The sequence below is a fragment of the Equus asinus genome, chromosome 10, assembly GCF_041296235.1.
Source record: "Equus asinus isolate D_3611 breed Donkey chromosome 10, EquAss-T2T_v2, whole genome shotgun sequence".
In the NCBI taxonomy this organism is placed as follows: Eukaryota; Metazoa; Chordata; class Mammalia; order Perissodactyla; family Equidae; genus Equus; species Equus asinus.
In genome coordinates, this window is record NC_091799.1 from 94,372,199 (window position 1) to 94,398,597 (window position 26,399).

Genomic DNA, 26,399 nt, shown 5'->3' on the forward strand with positions numbered 1-26,399 from the left:
TAGAAGCAAGTTCTTTTGCCTATGTGGGGATTTTCTGCATTCAGATATATCGTACTTTGGGGAAATGAGAGGGAGCACAACCTCTGTTGAGTGGCCTCCTATTGTAATGTATTGCTGCCCAGGAAGATACCTATGATAGGATTGTTAACGATAAGATGAAACGATTTTTCTTATGGACTTTCCTGACATAAAATGCATACCTTAAAAATATTTTCAAGCAGAAATCTGAGAACATAGAGTTTTACACAGTCAACACAATTGGCCTTGGAAACCTCTTAAGAATGAGCAGTACTCCGCAGAAGCCAGAGAATTTTACAAAACTCCAGAAAAGATTATAATTCCCAGGGTGCTATTGATGGCTAAAGGTGTTGCTTGCCAAAGCCAACACTTCAATTTAGTTAATTGCCTATTTAGATGCCACAATAGTGATGCATAAAATGGCAGAAGCAAGCATAAAATGGAGACAGAGTTGGTCAGCAGATTGTGGCAAAAATTATAGCCAAGAAAAGTTGTACCTTACAGTTGGACAAATTGTCATATGTTTCCTGTCATTCTCAGTTAAGTGTTTATGTCTGGTTAAATCAGAAAAAAGAAAAAGAATGCATTACGAATGAGATTATGGCCTTTTAACAAATATACTCCTATAGTAAAAGGAATCAAAATTAACACTATTTAAATTTATGAACACTTTCTAAGTAAAACAAACATGGCACATCCAGGTAAAAGAATAACAGATATAATTCACACTTTTTGGTATTTTTCGCAGAAATTGAGAGAGTGAATGACCATAGTGACTGAGAAAACATCCATTTTTCAACATAGATGGCTGCAAATGCTTTGTTTTCAACCAAATAGTAGGAGGTCCTAATTGAATTGTCAATTCATAGGTCACTAAAAATAATTTTGAAGCTGGATCACTGTGTGATTTGTGGATTATAAATCAGAAGAAATTTCATTAATTGAGTGTCATGGCTGTGATAAAACAGGTTTTTCAGTTCTTACACCTTTAAAAGCAAGCAAAAAAGGAACAGATGACGCAGAATGGGATCTCATTTTAGCAAAAAGAAATATGCTCACCTGGATATGTGAACTGATTAGGGAAAACATCCTTATCCATCTCATCAATAGGTGCATTTCCAAAAAAAAAATAAAACCAAAACTCTTAGAAATGTCTATGAGTTCCGTGCAAGAAGTAATATGGATAGTATATAAGACTATTAGGGGATTCCTTTTCTATAAGTACTCTAGAGATTAAAATATATATATATACTCCTGAAAATAAAAAGATGCCAGTAAAATATTTGGACATTTTCAAAAGGCCGCTGAGTATGAACTTTACATATTCTCTTTCTGCTTCCAGATTAGATTAAACCTACAAAATTTGAGGCATGTGGTTGTTCTCAAGTTCAGCTGATGGAGGAAATGTGCTGTTCATCTGCATTTATTCCTCTGGTTTTCATTGGCCTTTGTAGACAGGAACGTACCCCATGCGATCAGGAGGGTAAACTACTGACACATTTACAATCATTCTGTACCCATCCAACCATTCTGTTTTTCACTTTCAGTATTCAATAAATGCATGAGATCTTCAACATTTTATTGTACAATATGCTTTGTGTTAGATGATTTTGCCCAACTGTGGGCTAATATAAGTGTTCTGAGCATGTTTAAGGTAGGCTAGGCTAACCTATGAAGGACTTCAGCATAGGAATTTGGGGAAGATGAAACTTAGTCCATAGCAGTGGCTTTAGTATTTTGCATTCCCACCAGCAATGAATGAGAGTCCTGTTGCCCCACATCTTAAGAAGCATTTGATGTCATCAGCTGGATTTCGGCCATTCTAATAGATGTGTAAGGACATCTCATTGCTGTTTTAATTTGCAGTTCCCTAATGATATATGATATTGAGCACATTTTCACAGGCTTATTTGCCATCTGTGTATCTTCTTTGGTGAAAGTGGCTGTTCAGGTCTTTTGCCCATTTTTAATTCAGTTTATTTTCTTATTGCTGAGTCTTAAGAGCTCTTTCTTTATTTTGTGTATTTTGTTATCTGGTAATGGATAACAGTCCTTTCGGTATTAGGGTAAAGCTGTTCTTATAAATTAGTTAGTTCCCACAACTAGAAGGACCTGCAACTAAGATATACAACTGTGTACAGGGTGGGGTTGGGGAGATAAAGCAGAAAAAAAAAAAAAGATTGGCAACAGTTGTTAGCCAAGGTGCCAATCTTTAAAAAAAAAAGGAAGATTGGCAACGGTTGTTAGCTCAGGTGCCAATCTTTAAAAAAAATAAATAAATAAATAGATAAATAAGTTAGTTAGAAAGTATTCCCTCAGCTTCTGTCTTCTGGAAAAAATTGTAGAGAATTGGTATAATTCCTTCGCTAAATGTTTGGTAGAATTCACCAGTGAACTAATCCAAACCAGATGTTTTCCGTTACAGATGGTTATTAATTATTGGTTCAATTTCTTTAATAGATACAGTCCTATTCAGATTGTCTATTTCTTCATGTGTGAGTTTTGGCAGATTATGTCTTTCAAATTGGTCCATTTGGAGAAAGCCCTGATGGCCTAGTGGTTAAGTTTGGCATGCTCCACTTTGGTTACCAGACGCAGAACTCCATCACTCATCTGTCAGTAGCCATGCTGTGGTGGTGGCCCACATAGAAGAACCAGAAGAATTTACAAATATATACAACTATGTCCTGGGGCTTTCCGGGGGGGGGGGGGGAGGAAAAAACAAAAGGATGAAGATTGGCAACAGATGTTAGCTTAGAGCAAATCTTCCCCTGCAAAAAAAGAAAAAAGAAATTGGTTCATTTGATCTAGGTTATCAAATTTGTGGGCATAGAGGTATTTATCACATTTCTTTATTACGTTCCATATGATCTTGAATAGACAATGCATTCCACCATTGTTGGATGAAATGGTCTATAGATGTCAATTATAGCCAGTGGAGTGACGGTGCTGAGTTTAACTACGTCCTTAATGGTTTTCTCCTGCAAGGTCTATCAATGACTGATAAAGGAGTATTTAAGTCTCCAAATTTAATAGTGGATTCATCTATTTCTCCTTGCAGTTCTATCAGTTTTTCCTCCTGTATTTTGGCACTCTGTTGTTAGGCACATACTCATTAAGGATTGCTGTCTTCTTAGAGAATTGATCCTTTTATCATTATGTAACAGTTCTATTTATCGCTGATAATTTTCTTTGCCTTGAATTTGGTTTGATCTGAAATTAGTGTAGCTACTCTGGCTTTCTTTTGAGTAGTGTTAGCATAGTGTATCTTTCTCCATGCCTTTACTTTTCATCTATATGTGTCTTCCAATTTAAAGTGAATTTCTTTTAAACTACATGTTGTTGGGTCTTGTTTTTTGATCCACTCGAATGATCTCTGTTTGGTTTTTTTGTGTATGAGGAAGAGTGGCCCTGAGCTAACATCTGTTGCCAATCTTCCTCTTTTTGCTTGAGGAAGATTGTCCCTATGCTAACATCTGTGCCAATCTTCCTCTGTTTCTTAGATATGGGACACTGCCACAGCATGGTTTAACGAGCAGTGTATAAGTCCACGCCCAGGATCTGAACCACAAACTTGGGCCATCAAAGTGGAGCATGCGAACTTAACCACCATGCCACTGGGCCAGCCCATAATGATCTCTGTTTTTGATTGGTGTATTTAGGCCATTGACATTTAAAGAGATTATTGATATAGTTTGATTAATAGCTACCATGTATGTTACTGTTTTATTTCTTGTTCTTGTTCTTTGTTCCTAGTTTTGTATTCCACTATTTTTCTACCATATTTGAGCATTTCATATGGTTCCATTTTATCTCCCTTCTTAGCATATCAATTACATTTCTTTTCTGAACTTCCTTTTGTGGTTGCCCTACAGTTTGCAATATCCATTTACAACAAAGTACACATTCAAATAACACTACACTCCTTTACAGGTAGTGCAAATACATTATAATAACAAAATATTTAAAATTCCTGACTCTCATCCCTTGTATCAGTGCTATCATTCATTTCCCTTATACATAAACTATTATCATCAAATACACTGTTGCTGTTATTATTTTGAACAAAGTGTTCTCTGTTAGATCAATTAAGAATAAGAAAGAAAATTTTCATTTTCCCTTCACTTAATTCTTTTCTAATGGTCTTCCTTTCTTCATGTAGACCCAAATTTCGGACCTATACCTATTTTCTTTCCTCTGAAGAATTTTTTAAGGCATTCTTAAGAATTTTTAAGAATTCTTATAAGGCAGATCTACTGGCAATGAATTTCCTCTATTTTTGTTTGTCTGAGAAAGTCTTTATTTCTCCTTCACTTTTGAAGGATAATTTTGCAGGAGACAGAATGTAAGTTGGTGTGGTTTTTTCCCCTCTCCACCCTTAAAACATTTTGTTCCACTCTCTTCTTGCTTTCATAATTTCTGAAGAGAATTCAGATATAATTCTTATCTTTGCTCCTCTCTATGTATGTGCTTTTGCCCTCTGTTTTCTTTCAAGATTTTGTCTTTATCTTTGAGTTTCTGCAGTTTGAATATGATATGCCTGGATCCAGTTTTTCTAGTTTGTTGTTTTGTTTTGGTTTCCATTTACCCTGTTTGATATTCACTGAGCTTCCTGAATCTGTGGTTTGGTTTCTGGCATTTATTTGAGGACTTTCTCAGTCATTGCTGCTTCAGATATTGCGTCTGTTCTTTTCTCTCTTTCTTCTTTTTCTGGTATTCCCATTAACTTGTGTTACACCTCTTGTCATGGTTCCACAGCTCTTGGATATTCTGTTCCATCTTGTTCAGTCTTGTTTCTCATTGCTTTTCAGTTTTGGAACTTTCTATCAATATATGCTATAGCTCAGAGATTCTTTCCTCAGCCATGTCCAGGCTACTAATGAGCCCATTAAAGGCATTCTTCATTTCTGTTATAGTGTTTTTTACCTCTAGTTTTCTTCTTTGCTTCTTTTTTAGTATTTCCATCTCTCTGCTTACATTACCGATCTGTTCTTCCATGTTGTCTGCTTTTTCTATTACAGCCCTTAGCATATTAATCATCGCTGCTTTAAATTCCAGGTCTGATAATTCCAACATCCCTGCCATATCTGGCCTCTTGCTCTGCCTCATCAAACTGTGTTTTTTGTCCTTTAGTATGTCTTGCAATTTTTGTTGGAAGGCAGACGTGATGTGTTCGATTAAGGGAACTGTGGTAAATAGCATTCTATAGTCTTATGATTAGACCTCAGTCTTTCAGTGGGCCTGGACCAGTAGGCTGTGAGCTTCACAATGCTTCTCAACTTTTTTCACCCCCTTTGGTGGGACAGAATGGCTAGAGGGGGCTAGAGTTGGGTGTTTTCCTTCTCCCACGTGGAAGGCTAGAGGGGGCTGAAGTTAGCTAGTTCCCTTCCTCCCGGTCAATTAGGCTCTGATTAATCTCCAACAGATTAGACTCTGGTAAAATAGTTTCTCTTGAGATCAGGCTTTGCTAAGAAACCAGAATGCTCTGGCACATTTTTAAATGATTGCTTTTCTCCTCCCTCTGCCAGAAGCACAAAGGACTTTTTCTCTGATCTCTACTGTGAGAACCCAGTGGAGCTCCTGGAGGTAAAACTCACAAAAGTGAGAGAGCTATCCAAGGACTGGGTTCTCCTGGAGTTTTAGCTCTCATACTTGTCCACACTGGGCCTCTAGAAGTTTGTCAAGTACGGTTCAGATTTTCCCACTTCACTACTTGTTCCCTCAGAGGTTTCTGCTCGTGAGTTTCTACTCAGATGAGTTGTGATTCTCTGTGTCCATCTGTCCATCTCTCTAATTTTGGAGGCAAGGTTTTGCCCTGTGATTTCACTTCTCTGAAGGATCCAAGAAGAATTGATTTTTCAATTTGTTTGGCTTTTTTTTCCTTTAGTATGTCTTGCAATTTTTGTTGGAAGGCAGACGTGATGTGTTAGGTTGTTAGGTTGGAGTGATGACTTCTAAGCTCTTTACATAGCAGACCAGAAACTAGAAGTCCATTTCATTTTTAATATATATTTATCATGCTTTAACTTATTTGTCATTTTGATAAACTACTTATTCATAATAATATTAAAGATAAGTCAATTTCAAAGAAAATATCTAATGCTTAAAACCTATGCTCATAGAAAATATTGTTGTATTTTCATTTTTATGTTATACATATAATTGTTTTACAGAAAAACACAAAGAGAGATCAATAAAGTTATTTAAAGCATAAAAATATATTACACTAAGACATAATTCTCTTGGGGAGAGGGCATGGAAATTGGTTCAGAGAATAAAATAGACACTAAAATTTCTGGCTCTTAAAGAGCTTTTAGTATACCTTTTAAAATTTAGTAGAAAATATGATTTGCTATATTACTGACATTAAATTGAATAATTTAAAAGAATGATTTACTATTTTACTTTTAAATGCCCAATATACAATATGCCAAACATCATTTGCAACTATTTAAACTTGGTAATGAAAATCTTTAAATGTTGACATAAAAATGTGTGAAGGATACAAAGATTTTAAAATTTGAAAAGATTGAAAACCAATGTCCTAGACCATTTATTTATGACATAAGCATTAAACTGATTCAGATTCTAAGCAACTTGCTTTGTCTGCATTTCTTCACTAATTCTAAATTTTATCTTAGAAAATCAAAGATCTTAGGTTCTTTTTTCTTTTTTTTAAAGATTGGCACCTGAGCTAACAACTGTTGCTAATCTTTTTTCTTTTTTTTTTTCTGCTTTATCTCCCCAAATCCCCCCAGCACATAGTTGCATATCTTAGTTGCACGTCCTTCTAGTTGTGGCATGTGGGATGCCGCCTCAACGTGGCCTGACGAGCGCTGCCATGTCCGTGCCCAGGATTCGAACGGGCGAAACCCTGGGCTGCCCCAGCGGAGCGCACGGACTTAACCGCTCAGCCACCGGGTCGGGCCCCAAAGATCCTAGGTTCTGACTAAAGAATTTAGCAGCCACTCTCTCATATGAAGATATTAGTCCCTACTTGAATCAAATCAGTTAAAGAAACTTTCTTTTTGATAGATTTCCTTCTTTTTTATTGTATTGGGCTTTAATCAATATTACATTAAGTATTAAAGGACCTACATTTTAATATTGTAAAGTGAAAATTGGGCAAGAGTTTGATAAGTTTCTTTGACTCACGTTCTGAGACTTTAATGAGTACAGGACACAATAGCCAGATCTAGAGCTTATATGACAACATCAAACAAAAGTTCATCTAATACTAAAACTGCTGAATATTTCCCCTACTATAAATTTAAGGACAATCTAATCACTTGACTTTAGGGATAGAATTAACAATTAGAATAATATTATGATCTTCAAAAACAGGGCTTCGAATTGAATCCATAATAGAATATTCAAAGTTCTGGGAATTTATCCTGCTTTGGAGTTAAATAAAAATTTCACTTAACTAACATGAGGGTGATAGATGTGGTAGAACTACCCCTGTGAAATCCATGCTTAATTCAAAACCTTTACTTCTTCTCCAGCAACACATATTTATCCCAGAGCCTTTGCAAGCCACATAGGACCTTCCCTTTTCAACCTTCGGGACAATCACTAGAGACATGGCAGGCAGATTGCAAGTAGAAAGAAACTGCAATTCAAGGAATGAGAACCATTCATAAATTGAAAGTTAAACACTGGGAAAAAACAAACACAAATACATACAGTTTTGATAAACATCAACTATACAGTTCTCTCTCACTGTACTCTAATGAAAGGTTCAATTTCTCTAAGCTTCTTTTATTCTTCATTTTTCTCTTAAAAACTACGTGGTTCTTTACCCACAGGCTAGAGAAAGGCCTGAATCAATAGTGTCTGAGGTGGAGTAGGGGTGGGAGGCCATATGCCCTAAGAAGTATGCAAGATAGTCAATTGAGGCAGGAGGAAAAAATATTGACTTCTATTTGTTTATCTTTATCTAAAAAGAAAGAATTAAACATTTACTAATATTGAGTATACAAAATGACTATCACACATGAATAAAGACTACAAATAAGTAGCTGTATGTTGGGTTATTCAAAAATATTTTACTGATGAGATGCATGATAAAAGAAACATTGGAAGAGGCTACTGGGTTTAACTCTTCAAAACTACACATCTAAGAGATGCTAGTGAGTAGAGCCATCTGCTCTTTCCTGCATAGATTTGACAGCCTTCCACATGTACCATCATAGACGGGAGAACCAGCTCATGTTTCATAATGCTCCAGAGAAAAATTCCAGACACATTGTTTAACACATTTATCTGCTTTCCAAGCCTCAGTGTCAAGATCATTTTTTTTTTTTGAGGAAGATTGGCCCTTAGCTAACATCTGTTGCCAATCTTCCCTTTTTTTTCTCCCCAAAGCCCCAGTACACAGTTGTACATCCTAGTTGTAGGTCATTCTAGTTCTTCGATGTGTGAAGTCCCCACAGCATGGCTTGATGAGCAGTGTGTGGATCCGCACCCAGCATCTGAACCAGAGAACCCCAGCCGCTGTAATGGAGTGCATGAACTTGACCACTCCACCTCCATTGACGTGCTTTGAAAAGATAAAAGCACTTAACTTTCTTTTCTTACTAAAATGTGGCATCATTCTTGATCCCGTTACTGTTATTCTTGCTCTAAAACCCCTCATAATGTTTTTTTAAACATTACTTCCTTTTCTAGTCCATGCTCAGTTCGAATAAACAAAAGAAAAACTTATGCTAGAAAGGTCATTGTTATTTTGCAAAATATTTTCAAAAGTATTCCTAACAAACAGAACCTTCTTGGATCCAATTTATAGGGTACTGGCAGTGGGGAGTGGTGAAACTGTTGTTCCCCAAGAAGACGATACATAGTTAATTTTCAAATTAAAAAATGAGAGAAAGAAAGAAAGAGAATAAGAGAGAGGGAAGAAGGGAGAGAGAGAAGAAGGGAGGAAGGGAGGAGGGGAGGAAGGAAGGAAGGAACCAATGAACGAACAAAAGAAGGAAGGAAAGTATGCTTCCCTGTTTTCTAGATCTTTGACACCCTCTTTTTAGACTTATTCTACTACACACTCAAACAATTATTTTTCAACAAATATTTATTAAACATTTTTCTACATGGTAGGCATCATGGAGGAAATGGTATAAATATGTATAAGATTCAAATCTTCTCTTCCTAGAAATCAAAGTCTGGTATTTTAAGCTATTCTGAATTTTTCTATTCTAGATATGATAAGGGGATTCCCTAACCCCCACAGCCTTTCAGAAAACCAGTCAATATCTTAATGGTCCTAAGCCTACCAAGCAAAGTCTCACGATTATATTTCCTCCTTGGTTTGTGCTATTGCACTGTTTTAATTATGACACAGATATTTAATGTAGCTACACAGTTGAAAATGTCTAAAGTATTCAGAGACCATAAGCTTTCCTCTATATTTTTACAAAATTTGTTGTTGAGTATAAAGTTGGTATCAGCAGAATTAGCACTGTGATGACTCAAATAAATCTGGGGTTAAAAAAAAAAAGCACTGTGCTTACAAGCTATTTTCACACGCTTCCTTTTTTTAGCTGTACAATATGCAGGAAGAAAACTCACTAGTTGCAAAAGGAAGATGAGTTCCTTTTACGGTAGAACATAGGGGTCACATGGACCAGGAAGACCCACTCCAACTCTTCATTCTACTGGATCTAAGTTGGTCCTGCTCTCTCGTGGTCACCTACATCTGTTAGGGAGTGTGGAAAGATCAAGACAGAAGAAAATAGAAGAGAGAAAAGGAAAATAAGAGGGGGAAAAAAACAGAAAAGAAAGGGAGCTATGCTCTAGAGTAATTGGCATGTTCTTAGCGGTGGAAGGACAGAATTCAAACATTACACTGCTCTTCTCTCCCCTAGTCCTTCCCCACCCAACAATCTGGCTCCTCGAAGCCTCTGTCTAGAGATCTCTAACAATGTTGTGCAGGCTTTCCCTTGCCCTATTCATCTTTAAACTCTCCTCCCATTCTTGGATAATGAGAATCAGCTGGAGACATCAGCATCTACAGGATTTATATGCTTAACTAATTCTTATTATTGGACTTGAGTTCCAAGGAGGTGACAATCATAGCATACCAAAAAGCATATGTCTTTATTCTTAATATCTTTCATATTGACTCTAGGATATATTTATCTTGGAAGCATTTTTTCTTTCTTTTTTGTGTAACTATTGTCTTACCAATAAAACTCTCTAGGAATATGAGAAGCAGATTCTGGGATAAATCAGAATAGAAATTTTTCAGTGTCTTATCCAACTGAAGGTTGTCACTAATTCTTTAATTAGAAGGCAATTGGAATTTATTATTAAATGCACTATTTTAATAGTTGTATAGAATTAAGCTTATATTAACTTTCTTGTAAAATGAATGTACTTTATATTATGTAGTATAACTCAGTTATAATCAACCAAACTTTGAGTCATCTTCAAAATACCCCAAGTTAAGAGAAAAAAATTCACAAGCACAGTCACAGAGAGCATTCTAGACTGCTGTGTAAATTCTGCCATCAGAATCTTGCACTCCAAAATAAACAAATCCGGGGAAACAAGGGTCCTTTATAGGACCATCTCAGCATTGTGTACATTTCACTATGTGCAGGGAGGACAGAATGAGGAGTCAGACATGGGCCTCACCTCAGGGAGCTTTCACTCTAGGGACAAAAACAATGATAGATGCCTCTAACAAAAAAAGGAAAGCAATATGACATATCCCTGATGGCCTAGTGGTTAAAGTTGGGTGCTCTCATCGCGTCAGCAGCCCAGGTTCTCTTCCCAGTCATGGAACCACACCACCCATCTGTCACTTGCCATGCTGTGGTGGTGGCTCACATAAAAGAACTAGGAGGACTTACTACTAGGGTATACAACCATGCACTGGGGCTCTGCAGAGGGAAAAAAAGAAGATTGACAACAGATGTTAGCTCAGGATGACTCTTTTCCTGCAAAAAAAGAAAAAGAAAGCAATAAATTCCAAGGGAGCCCAAAATTCAGAAGTTGGGATAAATCATCTCAACAGCTCTTGAAACCCTCAAAATTGCCCATTTCCCCATTCCAACCCAAGTATTATCAGTTGCCTCTATTTGTTTGTCTGCCAGTGTGTCATTACATCTTTATGATACAAAATCCCTGGCCCACCAGGGCCCAGTTCCATTTTCAGTAGTGCAAGTCCTTTACCCCTGAGCCTCTCAGAGGAGATCACCATTCTCCTAAAAGCTAACACTGACTGAGCACCCTCCTAATTCCTTGCATGAATTATCTCATTTAGTATCAGAAAAACCCATGAAGGGGGTACTTTAATGTCCACATTTTATAACTGAATAAACTGAGGTGCAGGGAGTTTAAGAAATTTTCCCAGAGTCACAAGGTAATAGGTAAAGGGGTCAGAATTCACACCCACCAGTATCTGTACACAGCTTACACTCTTATTTGTTCTATTACATTGTCTCCAGACTAGGGAGAGCCGTCAAACTCCCTGATATGTGAAATATTTTAAAACAGAAATCCATCAGAGTGACAATTTTCGCTTAGAACTGGACCAAACATATACTAAATTCTATGTAAGTATTGGAGCTTGCATTCTGGATATACCTTCTTTCAGCTCTGCCTTATCCTCCCTTTTATGTATTCCATGCAATTCCTTTCTCATTCAAATCTGTCCTCAAGATCTAGATTGTTCTATCACTCTGTTATACATTTTTTGTTGTTGTTAGAAATTTGATGACTGGTTATGCATTTTCCCAAGGTTTGATCTTTACCTGTGAATGAATTGCTTCATCCAGTATGCTCCGTTTTCCTGGTAGTGGATTGACTATGGGAGTTCTTGTTGCATAGGCCTGTATCTTTCTTTTTCCTGGTAGAATACTTTGTTCTGACTATCTGCCTTAGGAGCTGTGCCCCCTGAAGCCCCATGGCCTCCCTCCCGGGTTCTATAACGCATCATTCTGGAATGGAGGGTTTAAACATGAACCCTTGTAGCAGGTCGGCAAGAAAAGGAACTACTAATTTGTCCAAGCCAAAAATAGATTCCCCTATTTTGTAGAAAGATATAAAGAAAATTACTCCTATGTAACACCTTTAAATACTCCTGGTCTGAAGGATTCTAGAATTATTGCTGCCTAACCATGTTACTTCCAACATCACTTAGGTTACATTTAACATGTAAATTTGTTCTTAAAATGAAGGTACATAAAAATAGTTACCTAATAGTAAATGATCAAATTATCTCACATACACTCACATGATGAAGAGGAAGGCTCATACCCGAGTACATGCACTTATACTAAATAAAAGTTAAAAAAATGGATGCAGATTGTGTAAAGTTCTGATATGTTGGAGGATTTGTTCTAAGAATAGAACATAGCCTGGATTTCATCTAGAAACTGGCAACGTGGATTTACAAACCAGAGAAGTGAGTACCTGCATAACTAAAACTATGCAAAGATTGTAAAAAGTAAAGCAGTGTATAAGGTACTTAGCAAATCTATGAGTCAACTAGCCCCTTTTAAGGATACATTGCTGTTCTTAACATAGAGGTCTCAAATATTTCAAATATTTTTTCTTGAATATCTGTGCATAAATGCATGCTATTATTCAGCTTTCTCGTATCCTTCATCATTTTTTGCATATTTTCCTATGGTGTTTTTGTATTTTGACCATCATTTTAGGTTATTCATTAAATCTGTCAACTCATCATATTTCAAACTCATCTTATCAAACATCTCCTATCTCTTGAATCCATGTCCCAAAGCAAACCAATACAGACACACATACACACATATACCAAGGTGCTAATGATGAAAACAAATTCACAAGGCCAATCAATAGCAAAATGGACACTTAAGTACAGATATTTTTACATTTTAGTTCAATCAGTGTTCGGCCACTGATTCAATCACTGAACCATGCTACTATGGTAGGACAGCCAGTACGTTGTTACTGATCAGCAATTGCCAAATGTTTACCAGTAAAAATAGCTTTGTGCTCAACCTATGAGTGATACCCAGATCAAAGCAAAACTGCTTCCTAACGCCACATTATTGTCCTATCTATTGTTCCCAAATCCTGGGCTATAGCCAGCCCACAAAATCAGCCTTTCTTGGTGGGCTTAATTACCTATTTTTATCACAGCCATAGTTCCCCCAATAAGAATAGCAACCCTGACTAAAGCAAATCACAGTGTTACCATTCTGGAAAGAAGGGCTTGAATGTAGGTGACTACTGGTGCCAGCATCACTTGCCAGGTGAAAACACAGCATAGTGTCATGGGACTTCCCAACAGAGACATTAGTTGCCTCCTGACACAGACGGTTGGATGTGACTCATTAGATATTTATTCAGTTTTACCGCTGTTCTTCATTTCGTCTGCCTACATCAAGCCACCTCTATCTGGAATTTTCTCTGAGGAACTGAACTTTTAGCAGTATCCATTTGACTTCCAAATCATCAGTCTACAATAGAGTTTATTCACTGACATAGGACCAGTTAAAAACATGTTCAAAGAGCATACGTTCACTTTTGATGTTTGCATATATGCCTTATTCTAGTAACTATTCTATTCTCTTTACAACAAGCAAAGAAGGTATTTTGAGCAGGAAATTAATTTGATATTCACAAAACTTTGGAGCCAGAAGGGTGTCACTTCTAAATTTGATAGAACAGAAAACTGTGGTCCAGAGAAGTTGAGAGACCCTCCTAGGTCTTACAGACCAGGCTAACATCTGAAGTGAGGTACCCAGACTCTCCGTGTAAACTCATCATCTTCCGCAATGTGCTGCTGCTTATTAGACTATCCACATCCAGCAGCCACTGTCTACCACTGGCCACAAGACATCAGCAAGTGACTTCCCATGACAGTGTTGGTTTTATTCTGATTATTGGCTGTTTTCTTATATTGATTAACAAAGATAAGAAGTACTCTAACAGCTCTTAGATGCTTACCTATTCTTAAACACGAAACAAGTGAACAAGTAGAAAATTCCTATTAGAAGCTAAATAAAATTATCAGTTATATTCATAAACATAGATAACAGCAACCAGAACTCTTAGTAATGGATTAGCTTTTAAAAAGCTAATTTAAAATATTCAAGAAGCCTTTCTTTTACTGTTAATCATCAAGATATCAGAATAATAAATACATCAAACATCTTTTTATTCTATTATTACTTAGAAAAAAATTAATCAATATTAACTGATTTACTTATAGAATTTAGTATCACAGGAAGCACAGCATAGAACAGTAGTTCTCAATCTTAGCTGAACATTTGAAACATCTGGGGGACTTTTTAAAACCTCAATAGCCGGGCCATAGTGAAGACTAGTTACAAAAAATCTCTGGAGTCAGGACCAAAGCATTGGCATTTTTAAAGCTCCCCAGGAAATTCCAATCCACAACTAAATTTGAGAATCATTGAAATAGTCAGAATAACACAAGCTTTATCTTCAACATATATGGCATCTGGCCCTGCCTCTGGCCCTCACTTTATACACTTGGGCAAGTTTCTTATCAGTCTGTGCTTCAGTTTTTCATTCTGTAAAATAATAATAATTATGATGATGATACCTACCTTGTAGGGTTGTTATGTGGATCAGTGTTAATATACGTCAGACTAAAGTTAGTATAAACAACAATTATAAACTTTAGACAAATACAAAAAAGCAACTGTTTGAGGGCATCAGTATACAATCCAAAGCAGGCAGAAACTGAAGAAGATGAGTCCTAAAGTGAGGGGAAGCACACTAGGTGAGTTCCATAATTAGTTGACTTCTCCTCCGAGGATACTTTCAAGGTTATTCAGTGCAAAGAGAGACTAGAAGTCAATCAGGAAACAGCATCCTATTAGAAAGAGGACACAAAGTTTGCAGTATGCACTTCTAGTAGAGCAATAAATTGGAAGAAAATCTCTAGAGAGTAGGGAAATACAGAGGGGATACCCACAATCACCAAACCATCGCTGATTTCAGGCCCCCCTCCAAAATAGATGAAGACCTGCAGATGGGAAGGCAGAGATGGTGAACTCCTCCAAATTTCTGATGGAATCTTGGATCGACTGAGATCATCCTATGTTCTGAGATTTTATTCTTCCAATCTCAAAATAAGGGTTTAAAAGAAAAGTGGCATTTAATAGAAATATACAGTTACATGTTTTATACTTTTGAGTTTATAGACTGATATTTTACACTTGCTATATGTGTCTGCATTTGTATAAGACCAAAAAAAAAGCCTGGAAAGATGGAAAGATGAATATAAAACTATGCATCAGTATATGTGAGGGTCCATTGGTCTGTTGGCTAAAGAACACCAGGATCTCGGTACTGCGATCCTCATGCCATGAATAAGATCCAGGAACTGAGGCTGAGGGATCACAACTTCATGCCTCCCAGCTCATTCTCATGGTGGACACACACTCACTGAATGGAATGAAAGGCATGATCACTCCTTATATGTAAATTCTTACTCTGTTTTTCCCTTAGTCAAGCTATAGTTAAATTTTCATATCTCAAACGTTCCTATAACATGAATCTGCTGTGTCAGCAGAGAGTTAATTCTTTGCATAACTTTTAGCATTCACTGGGTCTTAGAAATCAGGAAAGGATTCATGTGTTTATGAAAGATTAAGGACACTATCAACAAACGGAATAAGGATAAATATTCCTTATAAGCCTCTTATTCCTTTTTTATTTTTAATTTTTTTTCTTTCCTCCTTTCCTCTTCTCCACCCCCAGAATGGGTAGCATTTAGGTAGAGATTGTGTTGAACTAACCTGGTTCAGGTATACAGGATCAAACTGAAGGACTTTGAAATTTATAATACAAACAGTTCTGGTCATTTAATTTATGAAGAAAGGCAATGTCAGTGGGACTCAGTTGCAAGGCAAACTTGACAATCCTCCTCTCGCTTGCCTTTCTGAAACCTTCTTGTCTTACTGCTTATATACGGTCTTCCTACTGCCAATAGCATCATCTTCCCATCAGCTGCCCGAAGTCCCTCCTCTTTACCAAAAAAAGAAAAAAAAGCCCTCTCTTTCTAAATCCCTACCTTCAACTCCTTTATCTGATTAAAATAATTCATTTCTAGTCTGATGGAGAAAAAACTCACAAAACTTCCTGGAAATAATTTGGAATTTAAAATAATTCTCTACTCTAAATAGTCTTTGCTCTGCAATTTGTGGAGTATGGTAGCATTCCTGAGTTCTTCGCTTATTTCTTGCTACCCCAATACATCCCATGCTCTGTTTCAATGCACGCCCATACACATACTCGCATTGTGTTTAAAACAGAACTAAATAAAAATAGTTATTCTTTCAGGAGAATACAATGGCTGGCTCAACAAACCACAAGTCACAAATAGGAGGTAAGGAGAGTCTTTTAGACTTTATTTCTGGCAAACAACTTGAGCCAGTGTCCTCAAAAAATGCTTTTAGCCTGGTATTCCCTGCTAAAATTATCTCAAATAATAAATGTAGAGGAAGCTACCAAATCGATTTCTTTTCACCAGTTTAGGGGTTTTGACCAACTTCTCTATCACTATACAATCAATCATAACTTCCACGCAGAGGTCCAACTTTGCCGTTATCATAGCTAAGTGGTTCAGTTAATACATTCTCAAATCAATTTTTTAGTCACAAACCATGACCTCAGGCTTTTATGACCTTATTTTATTTCCTTCCGTTGTCATCAATATTTTCTGGTAAATTTCATAATTCCCTAGAGCTTGAACCTGCCTAAACGGTCACTCTATTACTAATTGCTAATATTATTAGAGAGATTGACTCTCCACTATTGAAAATCTAAACAGACAATGAAAATTAGTAATTAAAGTTGATTTTATAAGATATTAAATACATTGACATGTAGTAGACATTTAGTAAATATTTGATGAATGAATGAATGATCTAATGAGCAAATTAATTGGTACTATTTCTAAGCTACAATGTAAAGGATTGATGTTTGAAAGAGATTATAACTTTTTTGCACCTAAGCATTATCATACACTTTGAAAGAGTTCCTCTGGCTTTTCTTTATAGTTACAAATATGTTCCAGTTTTGAACTATGCATTAGCAAATGACTTTCCCCATTTGCTCCAACACCGCGGTCAGAGAGAACTTACTTTATGCAAACTGTATGCTCATGTTTTCTGGAAATTCCCTATCAGTTCAGTTCACACACAGGAAAGAGAAGATGAGGTGGCACTTGGCTTAAGCTTGAAGTCAATTTCATTCTTGCACCTGGTCCCACACAGCTCAGACTCTGTGCTGGGAGCATGATCCTTGTGTTCTAATCTTTGGCCGGGGTTATTGACCTTTTCTTTGCAGACCTGCAGTTCCCGGGCTCTTGATTCTCCAAGCTTCTCCTCTGAGTTTCTGATCTCTATTACCTGACTTCCATGTTTCTTACCTGCCTGGGACCCATTGTGCTCAATGACTTCTCTGTGACCAACAAACTTCTCTGGATCAGAAATCTTGACCTAGTCCAAATTCCAAAACCAAGCCCTCCAGCCTGTTGTGTCCTTTTGCCATACCCACTTGGTATTCTAGCTATTCATGGAAGGCAAACCGGGGCAAGTGCACTCCCTTTATGAAATTAGTTCCTGAACTAGCCTTTATCTTATCTGCAGTCCAGTTGCATCTGTCAACCTCATTCCAACCCTCACTATAATTTCTCAGTCTTCCCTGAGCTATGCTTTCTCAGTCTAGTAAGCTACTTATTCAGTTGTTTCTGGATCCCACCAGCCTGCTTTATTTCCCTACTACAACTTTGTCCTCTTTGAAGTGGTATAGCAGTAAAAACAAACAAATAAATAAATAAGCAAACAAACAAAAACAAAAGAAACCAAAACTTCTTTTTTTCTTGGATCAAAACACCCCATGCTTATGAACTGATGGATAATACTGACCAGGTAGAATTCAACAGGGATTTCAGGTGTAAAAATGATAACAATGCCTCTGCTGAAAATGAGGGGAAATAGGATAGTGTTAATCCTCAACTATGTGAAGGTGCGATGGCCACGTACTCACCTAATGTTCGGCTGGCACATGCTGGACTTTTAGTGCAAATTAGAAAATTTCCCCGTCCAGGTGGGTGATTCACAAAAAGACATTCTCTCTGGGTATTTGATGTCCAGAAGCTGATCCAGTCCTAAGAAACAGAGCCCCAGCCACTGTGCCCCACACTAAGCCAAGTACTTCCTAATTATAGTTTAACTTGCACGTGATCTCTAGAATTCCAGAACTCAAGGGATCAATGCAGTTCTTAAGTACAACACAGGTTATGGAATATGTTTGTGTATGCAGCAGGCCTCCTGAGCCCATCCCCCCCCTTAAATTCTGATTACTGACTGCTCCTTGTGGTAGACTGTTTTCGGAAAAGGCACAACAATTGCCCCATATTTAATGCCAAAAGGCATGGTGGAATATTGATTTAAATTTTTACTGTTCTTGTTTTGATCATCCCATTCTTAGCAAAAGACGGGCATGATTGCAAAATAGCATGGAAGATGCAGACATATGAGGATAAAATGTACATACTTTGGGTTTTGCCATGTGTCTACCTGAGCATTTCCAGATGCAAAAGGAAAGAGATAGATTGCTGACTAATCAGAGGGACTTGCTTTATTTTACATTTTTATAGTTGCTGTGTAATTTTTCCCACAAATTAGAAAAAACCTTCACCAGGGAGGAGTGGGAGGTTGAAGGAAGAGTGATGTAAAAATTCTAGATAACTGACTTCAAGTTTTGTGGAACAACTGGAACAACTCTAACCAAGGACATTATTTAACTCTGCTTTATGTTTGGGATTCGAACATGTAAGTATCTTGTCCTTTACATATACCTATTGCTGTGGGAAAGTTGCTGTGTGAGTTCTGCTCACGTTTCATTCTTTGAAGGGTCTCAAGACACAGTAACCCATGTGACCTGTTTTACACTGCTGAGAGAAATATACTAGTCAAAACCGCCCTTGGATTTTGAGAACCATGATTATAAACAGCCAGAGGAAAACAAATACTTGAGAAAGACTTTCCTCGGAAAGATATCAGTTATTGAGAGAAGGAAAAACCCTAAAGCGAAACATCGTGATTAATATAAACAAAGAAGCATACATTTTATTTATAATTCATCACTTAATTACACAAATAATTTCCATTTTTCATTGCTCCCATGATCAGTTTCCACACTCTAGTACACTAACACCCATTTCTATTTCCTAAATGAGATATTTTTTTTCTGCAAGGCAACTTAATACATTTCAAATTCATACTGTTTATCCAATTTATGTGAGCTTATGAGAATATTATTTAGCCCTTCTGCTCCAAGGGATATGAAAGAGAGGAAAAGACCAGGCAGAGAAACCCTTAAAAAGAAAACACAAGTCAGAGTAAATACCTAAGGAAAAAATTAAATATTAATGCTTGAAATGTTTAAAAAAGGAAATAAAATTGGGAGCTGGCAAAAATTCCTCAGTAGAAATTATTCTTGAAGTGTCCCAATGGAAAGGGCTTCACCTGTTACAAAAATTCATTTATATTCAAAGGAGTATAAGGGAATCCTTTGGAGGTGATGAAAATGTCTCATATCTTGATTGTGATGGTGATCTTACAGGCATATTCAACTGTCAGTACTCATCAAACTGCACCCTTTAAATGGATGCAGTTTTACATGTAAATTATACTTCAATAAAGTTGGTTACAAAAAGAAGAAAGGAAAACACTTATTTATAGTGCTTAGAAAACAGTTAAGTGTATCGAAAATAAATAATCTGTAAACAATTGTCAATTTTCACAATTACACAAAAGTTATTGCTTTGAATGTACTCTTATACTCTAGTATTTCCCAATAAGATTTTTAAAAGTTATGACATATAATAAATGTGAAGTATCTCAAATATAATATTCATCTGCGATCACAAGAAAAAGTGGATTTGTTGCTTTTTTTTTTGTTATTTGATCTAAAACTTAGAGTTCTACCCAATTAATCCTGAAAAAATTTGAAATATTTCATATATTATGGTAGAATATAGGGTCTATGGATTGGAAGATAGGAATCTGAAATGTGGTGAGTATCAAGAATTGTGAAGGGGCCTGCTCCATGGCCGAGTGGTTAAGTTCGTGCGCTCTGCTGCGGCGGCCCAGGGTTCAGATCCTGGGCGTGGACATGGCACTGCTCGTCAGGCCACGTTGAGGCGGTGTCCCACATCCCACAACTAGAAGGACGTGCAACAAAGATATACAACTGTGTACAGGGGGAGTTTGGGGAGATAAAGCAGAAAAAAAAAAAAAAAGGAAGATTGGCAACAGTTGTTAGCCCACGTGGCAATCTTTAAAAAAAAAAAAAGAATTGTGAAGGCCCTGAGAATTCACCCAACTTTCAAGCTGATAAGTCAGCCTGCCAAAAGTTTCATGGATGCTGGTAGAAGCCACAGGATCCCTGAGTCAGAGACAAAGGATAGTTTATTACTTACAGCAATAGCAGTAGCCAGAGTATCAGCATTTTTGGTGTCAGTTCTCCAGTCCATTATTCTTGCAAAATGATTCAAAGAGGGCCAGATGACATCTGCATGCATAGTGGGTTGTGTTATAGTGGAGGAACCTGAATTTAAGGAACTCAAATCTTTTAAAATGGGCAGTAAGCATGCCTTCCCTTTGCTCCAGAGGGAAACATTATCTCTGTCTTCCAAGGCTATTCACAATACACATATCCATGAAAGGATAATCCAGAGCAAAGGACAGTCAGTTCCTCATGAGACATGCAGAAATACTAAAGGCCTGTGGAGAATGGTCTTCCGATAATAACAATTCTATTGTTAGAGGAAGTACTTCAATGTACCTTGAATTCTTTAAAGGAAATTATAACTCATTTATTAAAAACCTCTGGTTCCCCAGATCCAATTTTTATGTTAATAAGCATATATAAAATTCTGTATGCATCAGAATATCAAAAACAACACAAGAAAATGTATATTAATTAATAGTCAGAAAAACAGACAGGGCAACGTTCAGCCCACCCCCTAAGGCACCCACTGAACTTCCTTGTAAATCACCTGTGCAATCATTAGAAAACCCAACTGTTAAGAGCTCTTTCAAATGATGAGCTGCTTGTCCAAGAAATTCATTTTTTATTTACCAAGGTAACATGGTTGAAATGAATCCAGTCTTCAAATCACCTGCTCATAAACACAAAGTACATATCTTTAATACATTAAAGAAGCCAAAATGGAGGAGTTTTATTTGGTTTACAGCCTGCTGCTATTTAGAAATAAGGTGCTAACAAATTCCATTCCAAAATAATTATATCCTCCACCAGCTCAGTAGCTGCAGCCAGAAATCCGTACATCACTCGAGATTCCAACCTCTCTTTACCTTCTCGCATGCGGTCCGTTGCCCACCCGCACCGTCTTTGTTTAATAGCTATCATCTGCTTGTGAGCAGGGACTGTGTCTTTTTTCTGGGTATCAACAACACCTGCCATTATGCCAGACACACAGTAGGTACATAATAAAAGTTTGTGGAATGAATAGCTCTACTGCTTTATCAGAATCAAAAAACAATGCACAAAGAGACGTAGGAGGAAGATCCATTTTTTTAGCAAACATGCATGCTACCTTCTGAATAATTGTAGATACTTTCACATAATTGATAACATGAGTCTATATAGTGTTTAATGGTAACCCCCAAATCCATTCAAAAACTGCAAAATTTCTTCTCTGGCCCTTGTTTAGATCACCCAGCTGCACTTAACTGTTTAGTTTCTTAGAGAAGAAGGGACTATCATTACGAGACATATGCATCCATGGATAAAACTTGAGATTTGAACTATAGGACACTGGTGGCATTCTTGGCCCCATCAATTTGATGCTGTAAAGTCTAAAATCATACCTGAAATGCGCCCCATTCATTAGAAATTATTTATGTTTATTTAGGCCTATTGTGCTTGTAACCAGGTAGTTATTCTCAAAATATACAGCTTCTGTTGGGGAAGATACAGGGAAAAAATTCAAAGAAATTAGTCTCCAGTCCTCATGGAAAAAATTCTAGGAGCAAATTCTTCCTGTTAAAAAAATATTAATTAAAAAAATTAGTGAAAAGATAATATCCAGGCATGTTATGACAGTTTAACCATTTCAAGATGATGTAACGGTTTTCTCAAATGTAGGTGCGGTGCATCTGCTACCCAATGGGACAATGGCTCGGGAGACCATTTCAGGGAGAGCTTTTAGTAACTGCCCCATACAGAATTAGCCTTCGCTATGGCAGTGTCTACACAGTCAGCATTCCACTCTGCCCTGGACCACAAAGCTTACTCTAAGGCAAGAAAAACGCCAATCATATTTTCGGCATACGGATAAGTCAAGACCTCATCCAAAAGATAATTTTAAAAATTTGTATTTTTAAAATTAACTTGATCTATAAATCATTTTACTCAATTTGCTTCTTGAGCACTAAATTCCTTCTGTCAAGTGTAAACTGTAAAATGTTTACAGTTCAAATGAGAAAAAAAGAAGCAGCACAAATAGAATTGGTAACTATCAGAAAACTTATTCAGAAAATGAGCTATATTTATAATTCCAACCAAACTGTTTTAGTCTTCTCAGGATGCCATGACAAAATACCATAGACTAGGTAGCTTAAACAACAGAAGTTTATTTCTTACAGTTCTGGAAGCTGGGAAACCAAAGATTAAGGTGACAGCTGATTTGGTTTCTGGTAAGAGCCCTCTTCCTGGCTTGCAGATGGCTACCTTCTTGCTTTGCCTTCAGACATAGGCGGAGGAGGGGAGAGAGAGATTGAGAGTGAGCGCTCTGGTGTACTAATCTTATAGGATTAGGGCCCCACCTTTAAGCCTCATTTAACCCTAATTGCCTCCTAAAGTCCTTGTCTCTAAATGCGGTCATATTGTGGATTAGGGCTTCAACCCATGAATTTCAAGGGAACACACTTCAGTCCATAACACACACCATAAACTGTTTTTAAATTAATTTTTCAGGTTTTAATGCAATTTTGAGAAACATAAATTTGATGTCTATATTTTAAATCGCGTAAGTATTACGTAAACAAATTCTGAAAAATTTAAATAAAATAACCTTTCAGTCTGGCCACCCTCATCACCCACCTCTGAGCACTTTTTTCTGCACATTTACTTAGAAACTGCTACAGTTATTAGAAGGTCTGCCATATATAGAACCATTTTTTTCACTAGAAAGAGCCACCAAAAGTGAAATTCCCTGCATTAGAAAATAGTGATTTGTCTATTGCCGGAAGTTTTTAAGCAGGCACTTGACTGATTTGGAAGGAGTGTTACAGAAGAAATTCAAAGTTTGGATGAAGGGATGAGAGGATGAGTTTTAAAGAGGTGTCTTCTTACCTTACTCTACACGATTCTAAGCCGTAATTATACCAAAGTTATCACACACACACACACACACACACACCCCCAGTTCCTTGACTTCACTGAAACCCACTTTCCCCTTCAGATCCTGTTTCTGCTCTCGAGTGGGGACTTGGGACTGTGTTTTCTTTCAAACCCCAAATATCTTAGGGTTGGAAGTGGTACTCAATGCCATTTCCGGACCAATAGTTGCTCTCTCTTTTGTAAGCTTCTCCTCTGAGCAGCTGGTCATAAGAACATTTTCTCCCTGTAGTCATCACTTCACCATCCGGTCACTCATTTAAAATTGAACAACGATTCACAGTCTTCCTTTCAACTCAAGCCTGCCATAATGCTAGGCAAATTCAGCATCATACGGATGCATGATCACCTTGGCGGGCAGTGTCCTAACTTGATATCCAGTGATCCTTTCTATCACTCCACCTCCAGTACCAGCTTCCACAGTCACACTATGAATTTGGTCATCATTAGAAACTGCATTCCAAATAATTCCACTATGACACATTCAGGTACACACATATACACACATGCACGTGTCCACACACCACCTTTAATCTTTTCTCTTTTCAGTTGCCTTATTGTAGTCCCTTCATTGCAACACTTCTGCCTGCCTCAAGATCTGCAGTCCAATGACACTGCCACTTTCTCTACATCCATCAGCTTCCCCAGTACCCCACACCTCTCCATCAGTACAATCAACACCGCTTCCCTCTCTCTTTTCTACCCCTAGCTCCTAGCTCCATATTTCATCTGCTTTGTTCCTACTCATCCTTCAGGCCTCATGTTAAGTGTCACTTTCATGGGAAACATCATCCCAATGTCTAAGCTCGATGAAGCTCCCCTATTAAACCATTTTCTGAATTCTATGTACTTTCTTCAAATACAATAATTATCATAATTATGTCATTGCGGATTTGAACATAGGAAGTCTGTTTTGTCCTAGATTGTAAATCGGTTAAGGGTAGAGACCATGGTTGTTTTATTCTCAACTATATCTCTACTAGCGTCATACCTGGCACATAGAAGATACTCAAGAAATATGTATGGAGCAACACACACGCACACACACACACACTCTTAAAGTTTTCTTCCAGTAGATGAACATCTGTATTATGCAAATGATGTTAAATCAAAAAGAACATTTTGGGGGTTTTTTGCTGCCTAACACCAAAACTAATTGCAGTCACTTTTTGAAAAATACAATAACTTACAAATAACCTCTTCCTGGTTTCTGGGTTACAACTGTCTCCATTCTCTGCTGGATGTTCACTGGCTGAGAGAGGCGCCCCACCAAGAGTCTCAGCACTTCTGTAGCAGAAAGTGTAAAGAGAAGCAGCAGAGATAAATGAATATGTGGAAGAGAAAGTCAAAGGGTGTTTGTAATTCAAAGATGCCAGAATAAACCTGCAATCAGAGGCTGTGTAACACAGGAGGGAGGAGGGAGATTCTAGTTTTATTGTTAAGAGCAGAATTCCTCAAAGATAACTACATTAGTAATCAAAGCTCAACGATGATGGAAACACCAACACTTCCTTCTCATTCAGGATATGTGGCTGCAACATAATTTCTCCAGACTGGGGAGATGGAGGAGTCTTACTTCCCCACCCTTCCAAACGCATCTCCCAGCCAATCCCTGATTTCCCAAAGAGGTCAACCCTATATCCATGACACACTACAAATTACTGTCCTCAGTATTGTCAAAACATATCTTCAACTAATTCTTGGTGGCGGTCTGAAAGAAGAGGAAGGGGATGGGTGGGGGGAGAGGGTGAGTTCCAAATTATTTTGCAGTGCATCAAAAAGAATCAATTAACACCAAAATACATGGAGAAATGAATGACAGAAATCACCATAGCAATGTGTTTCCTCATTACTCCTTCAACCAGACAGGCCCAAACCAAGATATATGAGCAACCTGGACAGCTGAATAAAGATGTCTTCAACATATATTTAGAGAAAAGGCTGAAAACCGAACGGGGTAGGAACAGGGAGAGGTAGGAGGGAGGCAGAGAATGGAGATGACTGGCAGGATGCTCAAGTGCATGGCCATTGTCCTGGGCACCTCAGCTCTAGCCCCAAAGTTGTGTGTCCTTCTCAGCAGCCCTAGAAGTCATAGGATCCTTACAGGCACTTTAGCCTGTTTCTTTGGGATCTCAGCCCCACCCCTCAAGTGGTTTCAAAGCATCCTCTATTTACATACAGCGCTCTCTTTGAAAGGAGGCATGATAGATTTTTATCCGTTTTCACAAATAAACAAACTGGACTTCGAAGGACTATGCAATTAGCAAAAATAGCTGGGTCTACACATTGCCGAGAAATAGAACAAAAAAATCAAAATATACAATCGTATGAAAATATGGGCTGGTATAGGCCAAACAGCTGACTGATTTAAATGAGTTGTTTTTTTTTTTTAAATCAGTCAATTAAGCACTTCTTAATTCAGTCACTTTGGCAAGAGTCAAACAAAATCTTTGAAACTACAACACACTGTAGACAGTAAATACCACTACTGTTCTTTTGGCAAAGAAGGTTACAAATAAATCTCCTGATATCCCAGGTGTAAGGAAATGCTCTAACAAGATCCACTTGTATAAAATCACTCGACTCAGGCAACTGATTTCTTACTATTTACTCAGAGCAAGAGAGAGGAGGAAGACAAGGCTTTAGGTTTATTTATAAAAGGCTGTGCCACAGGAAGGCAAAAAAGGAAGGAATACAATGTAATTTGATGGTGGATGAATTTGCAAGCAAAGGAGTCTAAAAAAGAAAGATTGTGCTGACCCAATGCTCACAGTTTACTTTTTAAAGTTGTGGGAAAAAGAAATGGCAAAGCTTTCTATTTTGGTAAACTTTTGTTCTAAAAGATAGAATTAAAAATAACAATATCCAATCATCTCTAAATTACTTCCACTAAAAACACCACCAAGGGACTTATAATGTTTTTAAGGACTTTATTCTCATAATTTCTTCCTTGGCTCTGAAAACAATGGTTTAAAATAACT

At 37.3% G+C, this 26,399-nt stretch overlaps 1 long non-coding RNA gene across 2 annotated transcripts in view; it reads right to left on the reverse strand.

The window, feature by feature from the left end:
- The window catches only part of LOC106828671 (uncharacterized), a 158,437-nt gene that overhangs the window by 93,572 nt on the left and 38,466 nt on the right, over window positions 1-26,399 (reverse strand). The window lies entirely within an intron of this gene.